Source organism: Bubalus bubalis, chromosome 6 (genome assembly GCF_019923935.1).
Source record: "Bubalus bubalis isolate 160015118507 breed Murrah chromosome 6, NDDB_SH_1, whole genome shotgun sequence".
NCBI classification, from domain to species: Eukaryota; Metazoa; Chordata; class Mammalia; order Artiodactyla; family Bovidae; genus Bubalus; species Bubalus bubalis.
The window spans coordinates 32,620,736-32,634,680 of NC_059162.1; the positions used below are offsets into that span (position 1 = coordinate 32,620,736).

The 13,945-nt window shown below is 39.5% G+C and overlaps 1 non-coding gene across 1 annotated transcript; it reads right to left on the reverse strand.

The window, feature by feature from the left end:
• Positions 1-13,838: 13,838 nt before the first annotated feature.
• Positions 13,839-13,945, reverse strand: LOC112585827. Its single transcript, XR_003110409.1, has one exon. It is a non-coding gene; the product is annotated as a U6 spliceosomal RNA (small nuclear RNA).

Here is a 13,945-nt window from a genome sequence, read left to right on the forward strand (position 1 = left end):
GGAACATTTCTAGCAAAGATGGGATCGATAAAGGACAGAAATGGTATGGACCTAACAGAAGCAGAAGGTAATAAGAAGAGGTGGCAGAAATACACAGAAGGACTGTACAGAAAAGATCTTCACAACCCAGATAATCACGAAGGTGTGATCACTCATCTAGAGCCAGACATCTAGAGCCATTGGAATATGAAGTCAAGTGGGCCTTAGAAAGCATCACTATGAACAAAGCTAGTGGAGGTGATGGAATTCCAGTTGAGCTATTTCAAATCCTGAAAGATGATGCTGTGAAAGTGCTGCACTCAATATGCCAGCAAATTTGGATAACTCAGCAGTGGCCGCAGGACTGGAAAAGGTCAGTTTTCAAGTTTAGTTGGGACAACCCAAATCAAAGTTCTGTGAGTCATTAGTCTGCCTAGACCTTTATATACAGTGTGCAAACACATGTGATTAGACACTTGATTAGCTGAAATACACTTGATTAGCTGTTATAACCACACAAGTAGGTCTCTTTGCTTTTCTTGTTCTTTGTCTCTTCTTACTTGCTTTAAGACATCAGCAACCCATTCCATAATTAGAGTTTGTAGGAAGTTTCTGGTTTATTACTGAGGATGTGGTCCAATATAGAGGTCTCTCACCTTTTCCCCTCCCCCTTACCAGAGAATTGAAACGTAAGTACTTGTGGCATTAGCTCATATCTTCTGGACAAGGGCAACTTTGGTGCTCTAAATACACTTTTGTTTGCCCATTGCTAGAACTGCAACTTCTATGGCTATTTTCAAGTTTTTTTTCTTTGTTTTTTACTGAGGGTCACCATGATATGTCTAAGTATGATTTTGTATTTTCCTTCAGAAAATAATTCATTGGGCTTTATTTAGTAATTGTATTTTTCATCACTTCTGGAATATTCTCAGACATTATCACTTCAAGTATCTTGTCTACCAATCTTTGTATCTCCTCTCTCTAGAACTCCAGTTACACTTATGTTAGATTCTTTAACTTAATCCTCACCATTTCTTAACTCCACCTTTATATTTTTCACTCTTTCTATGTGTTCATTTACTAGAGCTGCTGGAACAAATAACCACTAATTCTGTGTCTTCAAACCACATAAGTTTTATTCTCTTATAGTTCTGAAGGCAGAAGTTCTGTGTCTTCAGGGTATATTCCTTCTGGATGCTCTGGGGAAGAATGTGTTCCATGCCACTCTCTTATCTTCTGGTGGTTATTGGCAAGTCTTGGTGTTCTTTGGCTTGTAGACTCATCACTTCATTCCCTACTTCTGACTTCACATGGCCTTCACCTATGGGTCTTCCTCTCTGAATCTGTGTTTTGAATATTCCTCCCCCTTCTCTTATAAGTATGACAGACATTATATTTAGGGGCCTCCCTAAATCTAATGTTTTTTTTTGTCCTAAATGTAGGATGATCTCATCTCAAGATCATTAATTTAATCCCATCTGCAAAACCCTGAATAAGGTCATATTCATAATACCAAAGATTAAAATTTGAACATATCTTTTGTGGGGTCAAAATTCAACAAGTTGCAGCTACATTCTGATAAATTTACTTTTATATATCTTCTGACTCAATGGACATGAGTTTGAGCAAGGTCCAGGAATTGGTGATAGACAGGGAAGCCTGGTATGCTGCAGTCCATAGGGTTGCAAAGAGTCAGACATGACTGTGTGACTGATCTGAACTGATATATCTTCCTGTTAATTAATCTATCTTTAGTTGTATTTCAAATCCTGAAAGATGATACTGTGAAAGTGCTACACTCAATATGCCAGCAAACTTTGAAAACTCAGCAGTGGCCACAGGACTGGAAAAGGTCAGTTTCATTCCAATCCCAAAGACAGACAATGCCAAAGAATACTCAAACTACTTCATAGTTGCACTCATCTCACATGCTAGCAAAGGAATGCTCAAAATTCTCCAAGCCAGGCTTCAGCAGTACGTGAACCATAACTTCCAGATGTTCAAGCTAGTTTTAGAAAAGGCAGAGGAATCAGAGATCAAATTGCCAACATCCATTGGATCATCGAAAAAGCAAGAGAATTCCAGAAAAACATCTATTTCAGCTTTATTGACTATGCCAAAGCCTTTGACTGTGTGGATCACAATAAACTGTGGAAAATGCTGAAAGAGATGGGACTATCAGACCACCTGACCTACCTCTTGAGAAATTTGTATGCAGGTCAGGAAGCAACAGTTAGAACTGGACATAGGTAGGTGGTCCTAAGATGGTGGAGGAATAGGACAGGGAGACCACTTTTTACCCCACAAATTCATCAAAAGAACATTTAAACGCTGAGTAAATTCCACAAAACAACTTCTGAATGCTGGCAGAGGACATCAGGCACCCAGAAAAGCAGCCCATTGTCTTCAAAAGGAGGTAGGAAAAAATATAAAAGACAAAAGAGGTAGGGACGGAGCTCTGTCCCAGGAAGGGAGTCTTAAAAAGAGAGAAGTTTCCAAACACCAGGAAACACTCTCACTGCCGAGTCTGTGGCGAGCCTTGGAACCACAGAGGGCAACATAACTGGGAGGATAAATAAATAAACCCCACAGATTATGTGCCCAATGGTAACTCCCTCAGCAGAGAAGCACCTCAGACCTCTGCACCCACCACTAGCAAGCGGGGGCTGGGCAGGGAGGTGCGGGCTGCATTGGTCAGAGTAAGGACCGGGCCTGAATGCCCCAAAGGCAATCTGAAGGAACTAACTTGGGCTAGCAAACGAGACTGTAGGATGGCTACCACGCTAAAAGCCCTAACCTAAGACAGCTCCAGGCCCGCTCACAGAACAAAAGACTGACTAGAGCTACGTGAAAAGCCCTAACCTAAGACACCGTCAGGCCCACTCACAGAACAAAGGACCGAACAGAGCTATCTGGCTGCAGACCACCCCCTCCGGTGACAGGCAGCCAGAGCCGGAAGGGGGCAATCATGGCCCCAGATAGGCATTATCTACCAAACTGCAAGCAGGCTTCTTTGCTAACTAAGACTTCTTGGTATTCTGGACAGTCAACATCTGCCTGAGAAGGTGTGCCAGTTGTACACCCAGAAAACCAAGCAGCAGGGATGGGGGAGGTGATAAGTCACAGCGACCATGCTCGCCAAACGCCTGATCACCTGAGCTGCTCAGACCTGGGAAGGGCACAAAACACAGGCCCAACCGAGTCTGTGCCTCTGAGGACTACCCGAGTGCCTGAACATGAGTGGCTTAGACCTGAGAGATGCATGCAGCCCAGGGCCAGCCTCGGACGGTTCCCAGCAGACCAACCTAGAGCCTGAGCAGTGTGGGCAGGGAGGGCACACGTGCCATGAGTGGGGACAGGCCCAGTGTGGCTGAGACATTGAGAGCACACACCAGTGTTATTTGTTTGCAGCGTCCCTCCCTCCCCACAGTGCAACTGAAAAAGTGAGCCTAAAAAAGTGTCCACCACCACTCCCTTGTGTTAGGGCGGAAATCAGACACTGAAGAGACCAGCAAACAGAAGAAGCTAAAACAGAGGGAACCGCCTTGGAAGTGACAGGTGCAATAGATTAAAACCCTGCAGTTAGTACCGACTACATAGAAAGGGGCCTATAGATCTTCAGAAATATAAGCCAGACCAAGGACCTTCTGAAAATGAACTGACCCCACACTGCCCACAACACCAGAGAAAGTCCTAGATATATTTTTACTATCATTCTTTAATTTTTAAAATTTAAAAAAATTTTTAAGTTCTCTATTATTCCCTTAATTTTCATTTTTATAACCTACTATTACTTGGAAAAAAGAGAGAGAGAGAGAGAGAGAGAGAGAGAGAGACCTTATTTTTTAAAGCAAAAACTTCATATATATATATATATATATATATATTTTTATAATTTTTGTGACTTTTTTTTCTTTAATGTTGTATTTTTGAAAATCCAACCTGTACTCTAGATTTTTTTTTCTAGATTTTTAATCTTTGTTTTTTGGTATTTGTTATCAATTTTGTACCTTCAAGAACCCAATCTTCAGTACCCATTTTTACTTGGAAGCGAGATTACTGGCTTGACTCCTCTCTCCCCCTTTGGACTCTCCTTTTTCTCCACCAGGTCTCCTCTATCTCCTCCCTCCCCCTTCTCTTCTCTATCCAACTCTGTGAATCTCTTTGTGTGTTCCAGATGGTGGAGAACACTTAGGGAACTGATTACTGGCTGGATCTGTCTCTCTCCTTTTGATTCCCCTCCCCCCCATCCTTCTGGCCACCTCTGTCTCCTTCCTCCCTCTTCTCTTCTCTGTATAATGCTGTGAACATCTCTGAGTGGTCCAGACTGTGAAGCGCACATAAGGAAGTGATTACTAGCTAGTTTGCTCTCTCTTCTTTTGATTCCACCTCATCTCATTCGGGTCACCTCTAACTCCTCCTCCCTCTTCTCTTCTCCATGTAACTCTGTGAAGCTCTCTGGGTGTCCCCCACTGTGCAGAAACTTTTCATCTTTAACCTAGATGTCTTATCAATGGTGCTGTATAGATGGAGAAGTCTTGAGGCTACTGTAAAAATAAGACTGAAAATCAGAAGCAGGAGGCTTAAGTCCAAATCCTGAGAACACCAGAGAACTCCTGACTCCAGGGAACATTAATAAACAGGAGTTCAATGAACAACTCCATGCCTACACTGAAACCAAGCACCACCCAAGGGCCCATAAGTTCCATAGCAAGACATACCACACAAATTCTCTAGCAACACAGGAACATAGCCCTGAGCTTCAGTATACACTGCCCAGTCACTCCAAACCCATTGACATCTCATAACTCATTACTGGACACTTTATTGCACTCCAGAGAGAAGAAATCCAGCTCCACCCACCAGAACACTGACACAAGCTTCCCTAACCAGGAAACCTTGATAAGCCCCCCGTACAACCTCACCCACAGCAAGGAACCTCCGCAATAAAGAGAACTCCATAAACTGCCAGAATACGGAAAGGCCACCCCTAACACAGCAATATAAATAAGATGAAGAGACAGAGAAATACCCAGAAGGTAAAGGAACAGGATAAATGCCCACCAAAACAAATAAAAGAGGAAGAGATAGGGAATCTACCTGATAAAGAATTCCGAATAATGATAGTGAAAATGATCCAAAATCTTGAAAACAAAACGGAATCACAGATAAGTACCCTGGAGACAAGGATCGAGAAGATGTAAGAAAGGTTTTACAAGGACCTAGAAGAAATAAAAAAGAGTCAATATATAATGAATAATGCAATAAATAAGATAAAAAACACTCTGGAGGGAACAAATAGTAGAATAACAGAGGCAGAAGATAGGATTAGTGAGGTAGAAGATAGAATGGTAGAAACAGATGAATCAGAGAGGAAAAAAGAAAAACGAAATAAAGGAAATGAGGACAATCTCAGAGACCTCTGGGACAATGTTAAACGCCCCAACATTCGAATCATAGGAGTCCCAGAAGAAGAAGACAAGAAGAAAGACCATGAGAAAATACTTGAGGAGATAATAGTTGAAAACTTCCCTAAAATGGAGAAAGAAATAATCACCCAAGTCCAAGAAACCCAGACAGTCCCAAACAGGATAAACCCAAGGCAAAACACCCCCAAGACATATATTAATCAAATTAACAAAGATAAAACACAAAGAACAAATATTAAAGCAGCAAGGGAAAAACAACAAATAACATACAAGGGGATTCCCATAAGGATAACAGCTGATTTTTCAATAGAAACCTTTCAGGCCAGGAGGGAATGGCAGGACATACTTAAAGTGATGAAAGAAAATAACCTATAGCCCAGATTACTGTACCCAGCAAGGATCTCATTCAAATATGAAGGAGAAATCAAAAGCTTTACAGGCAAGCAAAAGCTGAGAGAATTCCACACCACCAAACCAACTTTCCAACAAATGCTAAAGGATCTTCTCTAGACAGGAAACACAGAAAGGCTGTATAAACTCGAACCCAAAACAATAAAGTAAATGGCAATGGGATCTTACTTATAAATAATTACCTTAAACATAAATAGATTGAATGCCCTGACCAAAAGACAAAGACTGGCAGAACGGATACAAAAACAAGATCCCTATATATGTTGTCTACAAGAGACCCACCTCAAAACAAGGGAAACATACAGACTGAAAGTGAAGGGCTTGAAAAAGATATTCCACACAAATAGAGACCAAAAGAAAGCAGGAGTAGCGATACTCATATCAGATAAAATAGACTTTAAAACAAGGGCTGTGAAAAGAGACAAAGACAGACACTACATAATGATCAAAGGATCAATCCAAGAAGAAGATATAGCAATGATAAATATATATGCACCCAACATAGGAGCACCACAATATGTAAGACAAATGCTAACAAATATGAAAGGGGAAATTAACAATAACACAATAATAGTGGGAGGCTTTAATATCCCACTCACACCTATGGATAGATCAACTAAACAGAAAATTAACAAGGAAACACAAACTGTAAATGATACAATAGACCAGTTAGAGCTAATTGATATCTATAGGACATTTCACCCCCAAACAATGAATTTCACCTTTTTCTCAAGCACACACGGAACCTTCTCCAGGATAGATCACATCTGGGGCCATAAATTTATCCTAGGTAAATAAAAAAAAAATGAAATAATTCCAAGCATCTTTTCTGACCACAATGCAGTAAGATTAGATCTCAATTACAGGAGAAAAACTATTAAAAATTCCAACATATGGAGGCTGAACAACACGCTGCTGAATAACCAACAAATCACAGAAGAAATAAAAAACGCAATCAAAATATGCATAGAAATGAATGAAAATGAAAACACAACAACCCAAAACCTGTGGGACACTGTAAAAGCAATGCTAAGGGGAAGGATCATAGCAATACAGGCATACCTCAAGGAACAAGAAAAAAGTCAAAAAAATAACCTAACTCTACACCTAAAGCAACTAGAAAAGGAAGAAATGAAGAACCTCAGGGTTAGTAGAAGGAAAGAAATCTTGAAAATTAGGTCAGAAATAAATGCAAAAGAAAGAAAAGAGACCATAGCAAAAATCAACAAAGCCAAAAGCTGGTTCTTTGAGAAGATAAATCAAATTGACAAACCATTAGCCAGACTCATCAAGAAACAAAGGGAGAAAAATCAAATCAATAAAATTAGAAATGAAAATGGAGAGATCACAACAGACAACACAGAAATACAAAGGATCATAAGAGACTACTATCAACAATTATATGTCAATAAAATGGACAACTTGGAAGAAATGGACAAATTCTTAGAAAAGTACAACTTTCCAAAACTGAACCAGGAAGAAATAGAAAATCTTAACAGACCCATCACAAGCACAGAAATTAAAACTGTAATCAGAAATCTTACAGCAAGCAAAAGCCCAGGTCCAGACGGCTTCACATTTGAATTCTACGAAAAATTTAGAGAAGAGCTAACACCTATCCTACTCAAACTCTTCCAGAAAATTGCAGAGGAAGGTAAACTTCCAAACTCATTCTATGAGGCCACCATCATCCTAATACCAAAACCTGACAAAGATGCCACAAAAAAAGAAAACTACAGGTCAATATCACTGATGAACATAGTTGCAAAAATCCTTAACAAAATTCTAGTAAACAGAATCCAACATGTTAAAAAGATCGTACATCATGACCAAGTGGGCTTTATCCCAGAGATGCAAGGATTCTTCACTATCCGCAAATCAATCAATGTAATACACCACATTAACAAATTGAAAAATAAAAACCATATGATTATCTCAATAGATGCAGACAAAGCCTTTGACAAAATTCAACATCCATTTATGATAAAAACTCTCCAGAAAGCAGGAGTAGAAGGAACATACCTCAACATAAGAAAAGCTATATATGACAAATCCACAGCAAACATTATCCTCAATGGTGAAAAATTGAAAGCATTTCCCCTAAAGTCAGGAACAAGACAAGGGTGCCCACTCTCACCACTACTGTTCAACATAGTTTTGGAAGTTTTGACCACAGCAATCAGAGCAGAAAAAGAAATAAAAAGAATCCAAACTGGAAAAGAAGAAGTAAAACTCTCACCATTTGCAGATGACATAGAAAACCCTAAAGATTCCACCAAAAAATTGCTAAAGCTAATCAATGAATATAGTAAGGTTGCAGGATATAAAATCAACACACAAAAATCCCTTGCATTACTATACACTAATATGAGAAAATAGAAAGAGAAATTAAGGAAACAATTCCATTCACCATTGCAATGAAAAGAATAAAATACTTAGGAATATATCTACCTAAAGAAACAAAAGACCTATATATAGAAAACTATAAAACAAGGTGAAAGAAGTCAAAGAGGACATTAATAGATGGAGAAATATACCATGTTCTGGATTAGAAGTATCAATTTAGTGAAAATGAGTATACTACCTAAAGCAATCTATAGATTCAATGCAACCCCTATCAAACTACCAATGGTATTTTTCGCAGAGCTAGAACAAATAATTTCACAATTTGTATGGAAATACAAAAAACCTTGAATAGCCAAAGCAATACTGAGAAATAAGAATGGAACTGGAGGAATCAACCTGCCTGACTTCAGGCTCTACTACAAAGACACAGTCATCAAGACAGTATGGTACTGGCACAAAGACAGAAATATAGATCAATGGAACAAAATAGAAAGCCCAGAGATAAATCCACAAACCTATGGACACCTTATCTTTGACAAAGGAGGCAAGAATATACAATGGAGAAAAGACATCTCTTTTACAAGTGGTGCTGGGAAAACTGGGGAACCAGTTGTAAAAGAATCAAACTAGAACACTTTCTAACACCCTACACAAAAATAAACTCAAAATTGATGAAAACTCTAAATGTAAGACCAGAAACTATAAAACTCCTAGAGGAGATCATAGGCAAAACACTCTCCGACATAAATCACAGCAGCATTCTCTATGACCCACCCCCGAGAATATTGGAAATAAAAGCAAAAATAAACAAATGGGACCTAATTAAAATTAAAAGCTTCTGTACAACAAAGGAAACTCTAATCAAGGTGAAAAGACAGCCTTCAGAATGGGAGAAAATAATGGCAAATGAAGCAACTGACAAGTAACTAATCTCAAAAATATACAAGCAACTCCTGCAGCTCAATTCCAGAAAAACAAACCACCTAATCAAAAAAATGGGCCAAAGAACTAAACAGACATTTCCCCAAAGAAGACATACAGATGGCTAACAAACACACGAAAAGATGCTCAACATCACTCGTTATCAGAGAAATGCAAATCAAAACCACAATGAGGTACCATTTCATGCCAGTTAGAATGGCTACTATGCAAAAGTCTACAAGCAATAAATGCTGGAGAGGGTGTGGAGAAAAGGGAACCCTCTTACACTGTTGGTGGGAATGCAAACTAGCACAGCCACTATGGAGAACAGTGTGGAGATTCCTTAAAAAACTGGAAATAGAACTGCCATACAACCCAGCGATCCCACCGCTGGTCATACACACCAAGGAAACCAGAATTGAAAGAGACATGTGTAGCCCAATGTTCATCGCAGCACTGTCTGTAATAGCCAGGACATGGAAGCAACCTAGATGTCCATCAGCAGACGAATGGATAAGAAAGCTGTGGTACATATACACAATGGAGTATTACTCAGCCATTAAAAAGAATACATTTGAATCAGTTCTAATGAGGTGGATGAAACTGGAGTCTATTATACAGAGTGAAGTAAGCCAGAAAGGAAAACACCAATACAGTATGCTGCTGCTGCTGCTAAGTTGCTTCAGTCATGTCCGACTCTGTGCGACCCCACAGATGGGAGCCCACCAGGCTCCCCTCTCCCTGGGATTCTCCAGGCAAGAACACTGGAGTGGGTTGCCATTTCCTTCTCCAATGCATGAAACTGAAAAGTGAAAGTGAAGTCACTCAGTAAGTGTCCGACTCTTCGTGACCCCATGGACTACAGCCTACCAGGCTCCTCCATCCATGGGATTTTCCAGGCAAGAGTACTGGAGTGGGTTGCCATTACCTTCTACCTAATACAGTATACTAATGCATATATATGGAATTTATAAAGATGGTAACAACAACCTTGTATGCGAGCCAGCAAAAGAGACACAGATATATAAAACAGTCTTTCAGGCTCTGTGGGAGAGGGCAAGGGTGGGATGATTTGGGAGAATGCCATTGAAACACGTATAATATTATATATGAAATGAATCGCCAGTTAGGTTTGATACATGATACAGGATGCTTGGGGCTGGTGCACTGGGATGATCCAGAGGGATGGTATGGGGAAGGAGGTGGGAGGGGGGTTCAGGATGGGGAACACGTGTACACCCGTGGTGGATTCACGTTGGTATATAGCAAAACCAATACAATATTGTAAAGTTAAAAAAAAAAAAAAAGAAACACAATATTATATTGGTTCCAGGTATTTAGAACTGAATTTTTTAAAAATACCATTTACAATAGCACCAAAATATGAAATACCTAATTATAAATCTAACAAAATATGTACATATCTATGTCCAGGAGACTATGGAACAGTGTGGGAAAAAATCAAATAAAATCTAAGTAAATGAAAAAGAAAAAAGAAAAAGAACTGGACATGGAACAACAGACTTGTTCCAAATAGAAAAAGGGGTACATCAAGGCTGTATATTGTCACCCTGCTCATTTAACTTTTATGCAGAGTATATGAGAAACACTGGGCTGGAAGAAGCACAAGCTGGAATGAAGATTGCCAGGAGAAATATCAATAGCCTCAGATATGCAGATGACACCACCCTTATGGCAGAAAGTGAAGAGGAACTCAAAAGCCTCTTGATGAAAGTGAAAGAGGAGAGTGAAAAAGTTGGCTTAAAGCTCAACATTCAGAAAACGAAGATCATGGCATCTGGTCCCGTCACTTCATGGCAAATAGATGCAGAAACAGTGGAAATAGTGTCAGATTTTATTTTGGGGGGATCCAAAATTACTGCAGATGATGATTGCAGCCATGAAATTTAAAGACGCTTACTCCTTGGAAGGAAAGTTATGACCAACCTAGACAGCATATTGAAAAGCAGAGACATTACTTTGCCAACAAAGGTCCACCTAGTCAAGGCTATGGTTTTTCTAGTGGTCACGTATGGATGTGAGAGTTGGACTGTGAAAAAAGCTGAGCACCAAAGAATTGATGCTTTTGAACTGTGGTGTTGGAGAAGACTCTTGAGAGTCCCTTGGACTGCAAGGAGATCCAACCAGTCCATCCTAAAGGAGATCAGTCCTGGGTGTTCATTGGAAGAACTGATGCTGAAGCTGAAACTCCAGTACTTTGACCACCTCATGCGAAGAGCTGACTCATTGGAAAAGATCCTGATGCTGGGAGGAATTGAGGGCAGGAGGAGAAGGGGATGACAGAGGATGAGATGGCTGGGTGGCATCACCGACTTGATGGACATGAGTTTGGGTAAACTCCGGGAGTTGGTGATGAACAGGGAGGCCTGGTGTGCTGCGATTCATGGGGTCACAAAGAGTCGGACACAACTGAGCGACTGAACTGAACTGAGTTGTATCAAATCTGCTGTTAAACATATTCATTTGTGTTTTTCTTTGCATTTTTAATTAATATTTTTAAAAATTTCAAATATTAAATTTTCATTTTAAAAATGCCTAGTCTTTCTGTAGTGTCTTCTCTGCACCTATTTTTTATTTTTATTTTTTTTTAATTTTATTTTATTTTTAAACTTTACATAATTGTATTAGTTTTGCCAAATATTAAAATGAATCCACCACAGGTATATATGTGTTCCACATCCTGAACCCTCCTCCCTCCTCCCTCCCCATACCATCCCTCTGGGTCGTCCCAGTGCACCAGCCCCAAGCATCCAGTATCGTGCATCGAACCTGGACTGGCAACTCGTTTCATACATAATATTTTACATGTTTCAATGCCATTCTCCCAAATCTTCCCACCCTCTCCCTCTCCCACAGAGTCCATAAGACTATTCTATACATCAGTGTCTCTTTTGCTGTCTCGTACACAGGGTTATTGTTACCATCTTTCTAAATTCCATATATATGCATTAGTATACTGTATTGGTGTTTTTCTTTCTGGCTTGCTTCACTCTGTATAATAGACTCCAGTTTCATCCACCCCATTAGAACTGATTCAAATGTATTCTTTTTAATGGCTGAATAATACTCCATTGTGTATATGTACCACAGCTTTCTTATCCATTCATCTGCTGATGGACATCTAGGTTGCTTCCATGTCCTGGCTATTATAAACAGTGCTGCGATGAACATTGGGGTACACGTGTCTCTTTCCCTTCTGGTTTCCTCAGTGTGTATGCCCAGCAGTGGGATTGCTGGATCATAAGGCAGGTCTATTTCCAGTTTTTTAAGGAATCTCCACACTGTTCTCCATAGTGGCTGTACTAGTTTGCATTCCCACCAACAGTGTAAGAGGGTTCCCTTTTCTCCACACTCTCTCCAGCATTTATTACTTGTAGACTTTTGGATTGCAGCCATTCTGACTGGTGTGAAATGGTACCTCATAGTGGTTTTGATTTGCATTTCTCTGATAATGAGTGATGTTGAGCATCTTTTCATGTGTTTGTTAGCCATCTGTATGTCTTCTTTGGAGAAATGTCTATTTAGTTCTTTGGCTCATTTTTTTGATTGGGTCATTTATTTTTCTGGAGTTGAGCTGTAGGAGTTGCTTGTATATTCTCGAGATTAGTTGTTTGTCAGTTGCTTCATTTGCACCTATTTTTTAATTGCCCTTAATTTTTATAAATATATGAAAACATGGCTGTTTTTATTTTGTGTTAAGTTATTCCAGTATCAAAGTTTCATGAGCCCTTTCCTATCTTGTTACTTCTCTTGGTTGACAGTGCCTTGTTTTTCATGCGTTTTGTGAATTTTGACTGTAAATAGCTGAATTGCATTGAAAATTTCCTCTTTTAGATTCATGGAGATCTGGTATTATGTGTGTTCCTCCAGAAATTGTGCGCATTTTTCATCTGTGAAGGCTCTAGATAACTTTTCATTTGGAACTATGTTAAACTAAATTTTTAGTTTGTGAGTCTGGATTTGGACAGTATAAATTTGCACCTTAAGTCAATATGATAACCAGACTGTGAATTCAGGTTTTTTTGTTGTTTGTTTATTTAGAGTGTGATTTTTTGCTTTCTTTTCTTTTAATTTTATTTACTTATTTATTTTTGGCTGTGCTGGGTCTTTGTTGATGCTCAGGCTTTTCTCTAACTGTTGCAAGTGCAGCTAGTCTCTTGTTGTGGAGCCTGGGCTCTAGGGTGCAAGGGCTTCAATAGTTTTGGCTCCGAGGCACTAGAGAACAGATTCAATAGTTGTGATGCTCAGGCTTATTCACTCCAAGGCATGTGGGATCTTTCCTGGATCTGAGATCAAACCCACATCTCCTGAATTGGCAGGTGAATTATTTTTTTAACCACTGAGCCACCAGGGAAGCCCCTGAATTCAGTTTTTTAGGGCTGTTGCCTTCCTCTGTTATACTGCCAAGTTTCAGGCAAATTTCATATAAATTTTGGTGAAAGTGAACAGTATTTCTAGTTCTCTATCACACTAAAGTGGAACCCTTTGGGGTCTTTGATTTAAAGGAGGAAAGATCTCTTCTTATACTCTCCACCATGAGCAGATCCCCAAGTTTTCCTCCTGTACTCCATGTGCCATGAGACTATGAAACTGATACCCAAGTTCACCTAATTTGGCCTTTGCCAAATTCCTCTTATTTCTCTGATTCATACCATCACTATGTCTCTGACTTGAGAATTCTTGCTTTCTTTGCAGCTCAACAGTGTTTGTTTGCTGTCTTTCTTTCTTTTTTTTTTAATGGAAGTCTTCATTAATTTTCATATCATCCTTACACAGAGGGCATGCTAACCTTCTCTGTATCATTCCAATTCTAGCATTTGTGCTGCTGAAGAGAGCAC